The following is an 11402-nucleotide window of genomic DNA, read 5'->3' as shown; positions in this document are numbered from 1 at the left end:
CCACTGCGGGGGGGGGCGCGCCGCCGCCGCCGCCGCTGCCGCCGGGGGGCGCTGCAGCGGGGAGCGGGAGCGGGAGCGGGCGGGGGGCCGCACCTGAGGCGGCGGGAGGGCGGTGGGGGCGGCCGTCCTTCAGGACCCTCAGCGAGCCCTGCAGCCCTCTAAACGTCCGTGAAATCGTGGTCTTCTTTTAATGGTTATCAGTTTCTCCTCCTTCTAGCGGGTGGCTGTCTAAGATGTGTGAACTTCCCCGTTGTAGCTTGCGAAGTTAAAAGTGCTGTCAGTCATTAATTAGAATCATAGAAGTGCAGAATCATTAAGGTTTGAAAAGACCTCCATCGAGTGCAACCTTTGACCAAACGCCACCTTGTCAATTAGACTGTAGCACTAAGAGCTTTTTGAACACTGCAGGGATAGTGACTCCACCATCTCCCTGGACAGTCCATTCCAATGCCTGACAATGCCTAATGGGATATGTAAGCTTTAGAGGCCATAGTTGTAGGAATATGGGCATGAAATGGGAATGCACTCTGACACCAAAGTAAAGCTCTGAACAAAGTTATGACTTCTGAGCATGCTTGGAAGAGCTCTGGCTTTGCCTTGGTGTCAAGTTCTACATGAGATGCAGAATGGCATGAAGTTCCTGTCACTGGAAGACAGGATGATACAATTCTGAAGAAAACCTAGCAGTAATCTAATTGCATTTTGTGGCTGTGAAGGAGTAGATTTGGCAGGATAGCTGGGGAGGTGTGAAGCTGTATGGATTGATTTGGTGTGCTTCCTTTATGGGAAGAAATTTTGTTTCTGCTTAAGAAAATAATTTATTTGCAACAAGGATGAATGGTGAAATAAATTTTGTCACAACTCTTTATTCTACTGTGTTATGCACATGATATTCCTACAAAGTCTATTAAATTCCAACCTATCAATTCCTATTAATATATATAATATAAAAATATGAAAAAATCTATTTATTGACATGCAAATCCCCCCTGAATTATGTTTTTTTTGAGGATATCACCTGTAGATTTTCTATTTCTAAGAGATTCTGTCAAACAAGAACTGTGTCCAGTTACTGACTGCCAGTTTCTTTACATGATGAGAAGTTGTGTTGACATAGGAACTTTCAAAAGTAGATTAGCACATGGATGACCATTTTTTTCAAATGTAGTAACATATAAACTTTTTTCATCAGAAGATATTTCCTAAATAGATTCAAGTGTCAACACCAAACCTTCCAAGTTCATCATATATTACTTGATATGCTATATTCTTACCCTACTTGATATGGAGTTGAATAAGTTTGAACTAATCTTTATGTTCATTGACCTGGATATCAAATGGTAAGTAAACTGTTCTACCTTCCCTAAGGTAAAGCTTCATCTTTGCTTGGGTGGATATTTTCCCAAGCATATTATTCAAATTCACTATAAGGTAGTTCATCATTCTATTCCCAGCCTCTCTTCCTCCCATGTCCAGAAACATCATAAAAGAAATGGGGGCACAGATAAACCTGAAGGAGGAAATTCTTCCTACATTGAAATTGAGAGTAGCACTTTTTTTTTTTAAATGGCTCTACTAGTACAAGATTGAAACTATCTGTTGTTTTTTGCTTTTTCTTTCAGACTATCAAGGGGAAATGCATTACTTGTTGCTTCTCAGAAGTGAAGAGCCTGCCTTCAGGTTTCTTTCTGCTTCTCGGAGTCTTTTTTGAGGCCCATTGTATCTGTAGCTTCTGTTAAGAGATTCGTGCAGCTTGAATGATCTTTCGATTAAGTTCAAGCTGAGGCTGAAGTAGATTTAATCTCTGCAGATGAGCAATTTCAGCTGGAAGGTCTGTTGTTCTTGAACTGATGATAAACATACTGGATAATCACTGATACTTTACCAAAGAAAACCCTAAAAAAAACCCAACAAACAACAGGAAAACTATTTGCGCATATATCAAAACCAAAAGTATCTTCTCTGTTCTTCTCCTCTGCCTTTTTCCCAGAAACTGCAACTTTTTATATTTGTTCTTGAAAGAGATTTAAGATCAAATCAGGCTTATCTGTTTGGGCCAAGCTTTAGGTTTCAATATTGATAGGTTTTAGTCCTCAAGTAAATGGATTTTTTAAAAAATCATTGCTTTCTTTCAAATATAATTTATCTTCTACTACTGCTTTATCCAAGCAGAAAATGTAAAAAGGTTCTGGAAGACTTCAAAAGAAGAAAAAAATAATAATTTGAATATCATCAACTGCCTTGGAAAGCTCAATAAATTTGTCAGGAAATTTACTGTATTAACTCCTGAATTTTTAATGCCTGTAAGAAAATAGACTCAGGGAAAATCTCATTGCCTTCAACTAGCTAATGGGAGAATAGAGGAAACAGGCTCTTCTGAGGAGCGCATAGCAAACAGACAAGGGGCAATTGTCATGTGCAGCAATAAGGGATAGATGTGAAAAATTTACAGCAAGGACATTAAAGCGCTGGAATGGATTGCTTAGAGCAGCTGAATGATGTTTTTCCTGGAGATACTCAAAACTTAACTGAATGAAGAATCAGAATGTCCTAACTTCAAAGTTGATCCTGCTGTGAGCAGGTAGAAAAATTACTCCCATTGGTCACTTCCTGCCTAAACTGTTGCTGTGGTTTAACCTCAGCTGGCAACTAATTCTCAGGCAGCCACTTGCTTACTCTTCCCCAGTCAGGTGGAAAAGAGAAACGTAAGAGTAAAAGTGAGAAAACTCATGGGTTGTGATAGACATTTTAATAAGTAAAACAAAAGTTGCACATGCAAACTAGGCAAAACAAGGAATTTGTTCACCACATAGGCAGGCAGGTGTTCAGCAGGAAAGCAGGACTCCATCATGTAATGGACTTGGAAAGACAAACACCACCGCTCCGAACATCCCCTCCTTCTTTTTCCCCCAGTTTTACATGTTGGGCATGATACCATATGGTTTGAGACATGCCTTCAGTCACTTGGGGTCAACTGTCTTAGCTGTGTCTCTTTCCAACTTCTTGTGCACCCCAAGCCCACAATGGCTGGCCATTGTGAGAAGCAGAAAAGATCTCGACTTTGTGCAAGCACTGCTCAGCAAAAACTAAAAAAATCTCTGGTTATCAATACTGTTTTTAGCACAAATCCAAAACACAGCCCCATACTAGCTACTATGAAGAAAATAAACTCTACCACAGTCAAAATCAGCACAACTATTTTGACTCACATTTGATAGTTGCATTCTAGAATTATTCCTATAATTAATTTCATAAGAAAAAGTACTTTCGGTTCTCAAGTTTCTGAATACAGAATGCATAATGTAAATGTACCATGTCAATGGTACATGTGAGTTGTTGCACAGACTTCCACCAGTTACCTATAACAAGCTTTTTAGCTTTAAAGCATTAATAAGATACTAATAGTTGTGTTTGCCAGAGTACGTGGCTTCACTAAAGAAAGTCCATAAAGAAGGCATGGGCATGGGTAATGAGTGAATTCTAAAAAAGTATACAAAAAACTCCCACAAAACCAAACCTACTGGGAACTAACTCCTGTTATATTTCAACCTTGTGAAACTGGAATGCATTACTTACAATAGTCAGAAACAATATTGCTGGAGTAGGAATTTGAAGTCTCACTATGTGAATAAATAGAACAGCTTTGACTGGTATAGTGGCAATGAGGAATATTAAATGAACAAAATACATTTGGATCTACAGAAGCAATGCCTGTATGAAATTTGCTGTATCTCAAAGAACAAAAGACTCAGAAGTGCTTCTCCAGACTTACTGGCTTTCAGTCAATAATAAGATGATTTTTAAACACAAGTGCAAAAACTCCAGTAAGGATATTGTTGATCTAAAAAGTGCTCCCCTATCAAATTTGACATAATTCATTCGCTTGAATTATTTTCTGAAGACATAAGCACATTGGAAAATAAAATCTAAAAGTCAAACATTTTATTGCATTCTTAGTGAGTTTGACTCAGTACAGTTTGCAACTTTAAAACCTCAATTCTGAACAAATTAAATATTTGCAAGGTTTAGTTCCACTTGAAACTTACTCTACAAGTTGTGTACTGAGTCTGGCAGGGACAAGTAATTTTCTTTATAGCAGCAAGTGTGGTGCTGCATTTTGGATTACTTACCAAAACAGTGCTGGTAACACACCAATATTTTAACTGGTGCTGAACAGTGTTTATACAGAGTTAAAGCTATCTCTGCTTCTTGCACTTCCCAGCTAGTGAGGAGGCTGTGGCTGCACAAGAAGCTGTGAGAGAACACTGCTGGATCCCGAATTCGTATATCTGCAGAAAGGAATTTGAGCGGTCTCAGCAAAAGACTTTGGGCTACGAGAGCTGAGGAAAAAAACTCAGTTTAAGAAGCACATGGGACATCACCAGTGTGGATTGCCCTGTCCAAGCCAGAGAGACCATATCCTGATATTATCAAACATCTGCAGAAGACCTATTGTGTTCTATCTCTCTCTTTGTGTTACCTGAATCCTGTACATTCTGTAAACTTGAATACCTATTCCCCTCATGTAATTCCCCTAAGATAAAATGGGTTTTCCCCTATGATGTAAGTGTTAAGATCCCAAAATTTGTAAACCTGGGTTTTTGCCTTTTACCTCATCTCTGTAAAGCCCCCAATTGTAATAAGCTGACCCTCCGATAAATATGCCAACCCCGCCGTGAACGTGTAGTACCCCAGACCCATAAAAATACCATTTTTGTACGAATAAAGGATTCCAGTTTCTTGCCTCCCTGGGATCAACTTAGCTTTATTGACCTCCACAGAACATAGCCCACACACCTGACTCCAACTGACCCAAGGGATATCCCATACCATATGGCATTGTGTCCAGTGGTAAAAACTCAGTCAGAGAAGGAAGAAGCGGGGACATTTGAGGTTACAGCATTTCTCTTCCCAAGTAACTGTTATGAATGATGAAGCCTCACTTTCCTGGAAATGGCTAAAAATCTGACTATTGATGGGAATAAGTGAATGAATTCCTTATTCTGCTTTGCTTACATGCACTGCTTTACTTCACTTTTTAAACTGTCTTTAACTCAGCCCACAATTTTTCTTGCTTTTGACCTTACAATTCTCTCTCCCATGCCACCAGGCAAAAGTAAATGAGTGGCTGTGTGGGCCTTAACTGCTGGCCAGGGTTAATCCACAAGAAGTTAACACTGTATTGTGATTTAGAGTAGGAGAAAATGAACTTGATATGAAGATATCACATAAAACTCCCTCAGTTAGGAGCAAAACAGAAATTGATTATAGCGCATATAGTATGAAATGTAATATATTTCACTATTGTACTTTCAGATAATTTGGAGCCCATCTCATGAATTTCAGTCAGTTGCTTAGCTCTGTGTATATGTAAGAGGCATACATGCTTGCTGTTTTAAAAGTTTGTGGTGTGAAATTATTTGGGCATTTTTGTTGTTTTTGTTTTTTTTTTTGCTTTGTTGTGCTTTTTTTTATTAGCATATCTGTATATCTATGTATATTTGATTTATCAATATCTTTGTACTGAAACATGGTAGGTATCATTTGAAATTCTGGTTGTATTTTTGCAAATCCTGTTTCCTACATGAATTATCAGATTGGGTAAATTAGTCCGATTATTTATATCTTGCACTTTGGCATTATTACTTATCCTTATGTCTTAAAAAATCTGTAAAGGAGACTTTAAAAGAAATGTTTGAGGGTGTTTTAGAAAATGGAATTCCACCCACCTTCTTTTTTTCCATCCTGCTGATACTTAATTCTGTGGAAGGAGTGAAAGCAGTTGAGGAAAGCACAGTACTATATGCCTCTTTAGAGCACACTTGAGTGACAGGCATGAACAGAAGGTGGATAAGAACAAAAGCTGAATTTTACAAATGACATCATCATAGTAGAACTGGCCAAAAAAAAAGCCACTGAAATATGAAGCATGTTTGTGATTTAGGACTGGAAGGGTGTAAATTTCAATCTGTGAGGTTTAAAACTTGTTGCAAGTCAGTTTGAGGTTGCTTGCCTGAAATGAATAGGAAAACAATATTTGAAGGCATCATGACTTGAACACTGGAAGACAGTTTTTGAAACCTATGCTTGTGAACCATAAATGAGATTACTGCTCTATGTCATGGCACATAAAATTTAATCCATGTTCATCTCTCTTCATTAGTCTTTTTGCATATTTGAAAGTTATGTTATTAGGAGTTATTACACTTTTCTTTTGTGACTTAAAATATTTACATTGCCACTTGGTGGCCTCATTTGATCAGATAATAGAAGGTAAAAATATAAGTTAAGGTCCTTTGTTTTTCACAGGTGTGCAATTCAAACCTTGATGTGTTATCTTCCTACACATCCAGGACAGTAGACCCCTTTTTGCAACTATGTGTCTGCTGTGGTAATTATTGTGGTGGTTCTCAAGAGCCTGAATTTCTGATGTTGGGGTGGTCAGATTTGAGAGCTCTTCGGTAAGGATAGAACTAAAGTGGATGGTTTTTCTCCCCATTCTTCCTTGCTCATCCTTGATGTTTTAGTGTTCTTCACCCCTTCCCAATCAAAACAAGCAGAGGATATTTTCTGCTATCAATAGTTTAACTTCTTTCTTTTTTATAGGACTAGAACTTGTTCTGATTTTGCCAGACTTCTTTCTTGCTTATTCTGGATCCTTAGTTCTTATTTTCTAGATTTATTACTTGATGATATTTTTCTGTATCCCTTTTGTGAAAATATACCCCAAGCGTCTGTCTCTTTTTGGTTCCATATATAATATATTCATATGATTAGTTGTGTTACAAAATGCTAGTTCATTATTGCTGGGTTTGCTGCTTTAGTGTATTTATGTCTGGATTCAAGGCAAGCAAATACTGATTATATCATGCTTAATATACTCTTACTCATAGAAGTCTTCTGCCTTGGTAAGCCTCTTGTCAGTGATGGGATGGCAACTCAATTCCCTGTGCCTTGCAAACTCTGGAAGAATGGCCTGGATGAGTGTACAGTGAGGTGGATTGAGAACTGACTGAATGGCAACCTCACAGGGTTGTGATCAGTGGCACAGTTGCAGGGATGAAGAGGTAGATGCCTCCTCAGTGAGTTTACTGATGATAATAACTGGAAGGACCCATCCCCCCAAAAGCTCTGCAGCCCTTCAGAAGACCCTGACAGGCTGGAGGGATTGGCAGAGCAGAACATTTTGAAATTTCACAAAGGCAAATGCAGGGTCTTGCACCCGGAGAAGAATAACCCCGTGTACCAGGACAGGCTGGGGGCTGACCTGCTGGAAAACAACTTTGCAGAAAAGAACCTGGGGATCCTGGCAGGCAACAAGCTGTCCATGAGCCAGCAGTGTGCCCTTGTGAGCAAGAAGGCCAATGGTGTTCCAAGGTGCATTAGGAAGAGCATTGCCAGTAGGTCAACAGAGGTGATCCTGCTCCTTTACTCAGCCCTAGTGGAGCCACATCTGTAGTGCTGCGTGCAGTTCTGGGCTCCTCAGGACAAAAGAGACACAAAGCTCCTGGTAGAGGTCCAGCAGCCGCTATGAAAATTATTAAGGGACAGGAGTATCTCTCTTATGAGGAAAGGCTGAGGGAGCTGGGCCTATTCAGCCTTAGAAGAGAAAACTAAGAGGGGACCTCACTGATGTCTATAAGTATCTGAAGGGAAGGTGTCAAGAGGATGGAGCCAGACTCTTCCCAGTGGTGCCAAACAACAAGAGGCAATGGGCAGAAACTAATGCACAAGTTCCACCTGAACATGAAGAACTTCTTTATTGTGAGACTGACTGAGCATTGAAACAGATTTCCCAGAGATTGTGGGAATATCTCCTTCCCTGGAGATATTCAGAAGCCATCTGGACACACTCCTGAGTAATATGCTCTAGGGGACCCTGCTTGAACAGAGAGGTTGGACTAGATGACCTCCAGTGGTCCCTTCCCACCTGAACCATACTGTGACTCTGTGATTCCAAACCCACAGTCTCAAGCTCTGCTGGCTCAAGGCTAAGTACTGCCTCAGAGCAGGAAGGTGGAGTGTCACCTTGTTCCAGTCTTGTCTCATGATTTTCTTGCAAAATACAGTTCTTTTGCAGTTGTGTAGCTCCAGATAGCCCCAGGTCTTCTGTCATACATTACAAGGTATATTGCAACCTGTAATAAAAAGACAACTACTTAATACACAGGTAATGATTTACGGTTAAAAGAACACGTAATTCTTGTAACAGTGTTTCTTCATCCTTTCCTGGTCTAAGTGGCTGTTGAGTCTCCAAAGTACTATGTCTTCTCACTGCTTGCTGTCTATTAATTAAATTTTTTTATCTGTTTGCTCTCTTTTCCATGATTCCTTAATGTTTTTGTCATAAAGATTTCAAATTAGCCCCAGGCTGGTGATGTTCTGGATATTATAATTCTGTTGGTATAGGCGAACATTACAAATGTCTATCCTAAATTATATAGCTGAGAAATCTTGCATACCTGTTTCTCCACACAGAGCACAGTTTTATGGTGATTTATATTGAAATAAATACAGAGAAACAATAACATGTATCTGTATCTGGTGTCATAGGTCCTAGAATCATTAACTATTTAGGTCCACACACAAGTAGCTACTGCTATCATAGGAGCAATGCTCTGTTCCCATAGTGGGGGCTTCTCTGGACAGCATTCCTCTGTGACAGGACTCAGTGACTATGATCACATTTCTGAATCTGTTAATACACCATGAGTAGTGCCCCTTAGCTCCTGTGCAGTGACTGATACATGTCTTCAGGCAATAGCAATGTGGGTTGTGCATGTGCTGTTTTACAATCATCTCTATGCCACCTTCTGTATAGCATCTTGGCCTTCATTTCTTCTAAAATCACATCTCTATCCCATTTCAGTGGTTGAAACTTTGGCCATCCTACACTCTGACTGTCCTATAAATTGTGTCCCCGTGATCACTGCTTGCAGAATCTACTGTTACTGGTAGTTTAACAATGTTAGTAGCACTTTTGAGTTCCAGTACTTTTCTTTCTGTAAAACCAATATTTTTACTATTTCTACTCATTTTTTGATTCCCATATGACATTGTACAATCTCATTTAATAAAAATATATTGTGTAAATAACATTCAAATATTTACTTATACATAGTTTTATTTCATGGGGTTTTTATGTTGAATATAATATGCCCCAGTTTTGATCACTTACTACTTAAAGCTTTTAGAGAAGTGGTATCTAAAATTCCAGTTACAACTTCTACTCCCTTAAAATTATATCCAACCCTCTTGGTATGTTGGACTCAATCACATGGAATCCATTTCTGGATCAATGTTACAAATAACCTTTTAATAAAAGCAGCATATCTGTTCAGTCTTAGAAAAGTCAAAGTAAAACTTTCTTCACAGCAATAAGCACTCTATTACTTTGTTGCTACAAAGTAGTATTTGTATTTGTATACCCAAAATGGTAAATTTTCTCTGGAAACTTTGGTTAACCGCACGAACAGTAAAACTCCGTGAACTAAATGTTTGACCTCTCTTTTTTGTTGATTGTTTCGCTTTCTACTTCGCTTCTGATTTTAACACTTTGTTTAAACATCTCTGCTGTTCTCTGCTCATATATCAATTGGTATGGTTGTCCAAGTTCCATCACAATTGCTGTACATTCTTTTGATTTTTAGCCAAGTAGGTAGAAATAAAATATCCAAGGTTAATTTGTATGTGCTTCAAGCCCCCAGAGAGCCCTTTAAATCAGAGACTTTTGTTAAAATCATAAAATTATTTTTGGCACCATGGAACATAGATGCTATTGTTTAGCCCTCATACTTGTTTCCCACAATTTTAAAGCAGTGGAGACATTTATCTTACATTTTTATGATCTGTGGTACAAAAGAGTTTTCCATTGCTACTGGAGGTAGGGTCTATTATCAACAAAAAGCAGGATGCTTACTACTGCCTTTTTATGTAAGCAAATATTCACAAATTTGAACCTAACGTAATTATTAATAAACACATGAAAACTTCACTCAGACAAAACCTAATAATTAATTTATGCTGCTTCTTTTAAAAGCCTTTCTGCTAGCAATAGTTCTGCTCTGACTTCCCTTACTGACTCTTAAATTGTAATAACAACATCTATAACATAAAATTCTTGCTTTTTGTTGACTTATTTACCTTTCCATAATTAAAATTGAAACTGGAACTATTTAGACATTTTTCCATTCATGAGTTTTTCTTCATTTATATAAGGTCCTGCTTTGTTTATAATTAGATCTGGTCCATCCTATTTATAGTTTAGACCATAAATTTGCATGGAACAAACTCTCCTTCCTCCTTGTCATTCTTCAGAGTACTGGTTTATTCTTGTTTGCGTATTCGTGCATTGAGCATTCCTTCCCATCTGAGTTGCTATAACGTCATTAAACACTTTCCATGTGTTTAGATAGGGTCTGTATACATTCTTCAGTTAAAACATTAGGCAATCATTTTACTTCCAGGCATAGCTCAAAATCATATGAGTTGTGAGAAGCTGTTGTGGCTCACAGGCCATTACAATGACAAGGTGATGTGATATCCCAAACTTTTCCATAATTTTTCACCATTTGGCTTAGTGCTATTTTTGTAGTCCCATCAGGTCATTCAATTTACCTTGAACTGCAAGTTTCAAACAATGTGGAGCCTTTCTTTTCTTCGCAGGCTCCCACATAATTCCCTGATTATTTGCCCCGGAATAAATATTCCTTGTTTCAAATCAATCTATTGGTTTAAATCCCATCTGAAATATACAATGTGGTATATTACATTGTGGTATATATATAATAAAATATGCAGTGTGGTACACTTGGCTGTAGCTTTCTTTACTGGAACAAACTCAACCCACTTTTTCAGTGGCTCTAGAATTAGGAAACCATACTTACTCCCACTTTGTGTGGTAGGTGGGAATAAGATGAGACTATGCTAAATCTAGCATAGTCTGTTTGTATGATAGCCTGTTGTCCTGGTTTTTGCTGGGAAAGAGTTTGGTTTTTTCTGAGTCCAGTACTGTGTTTTGAATTCCGTATGAGAATTATGAGATAACACACTGATGTTTTGGTTGTTGCTAAGTAGTGCTTCCCTTAAGTCAAGGACTTTTCAGTGTCTCATGCTCTGCCAGTGAGGAGCTGCACAAGAAGCTGAGGGCAGGGGGAGCACAGTCAGGATGGGTGACCTGAGCTGACCGAGGGAATATTTCATACTACAGGATGTCATGCCCCATATATAAACTGGGAGGAGTTGGCTGGGAGGGGCTGATTGGAGCTCAGGGACTAGCTGAGCATCTGTCAGTGAGTGGTAAGCAATTATACTGCACATTACTTGTTTCTCTTGGGTTTTATGTCCCCCCATCTATATTATTATTATTATTATTATTATTATTATTATTATTATTATTATTA

The 11402-nt window shown here is 38.5% G+C and overlaps 1 long non-coding RNA gene across 1 annotated transcript; it reads left to right on the top strand.

The window, feature by feature from the left end:
* Positions 1-82: 82 nt before the first annotated feature.
* Positions 83-8216, top strand: LOC113945412. Its single transcript, XR_003527076.1, has 3 exons — positions 83-193; positions 1193-1340; positions 6894-8216. It is a non-coding gene; the product is annotated as an uncharacterized LOC113945412 (long non-coding RNA).
* The last annotated feature ends 3186 nt before the right edge of the window (positions 8217-11402 follow it).

The sequence above is a fragment of the Corapipo altera genome, unplaced genomic scaffold, assembly GCF_003945725.1.
Source record: "Corapipo altera isolate COAL_440 unplaced genomic scaffold, ASM394572v1 44, whole genome shotgun sequence".
NCBI lineage: Eukaryota > Metazoa > Chordata > Aves > Passeriformes > Pipridae > Corapipo > Corapipo altera.
The sequence above is the reverse complement of the archived record's forward strand: the minus strand, read 5'-3'. Positions and strand labels throughout refer to the sequence as shown.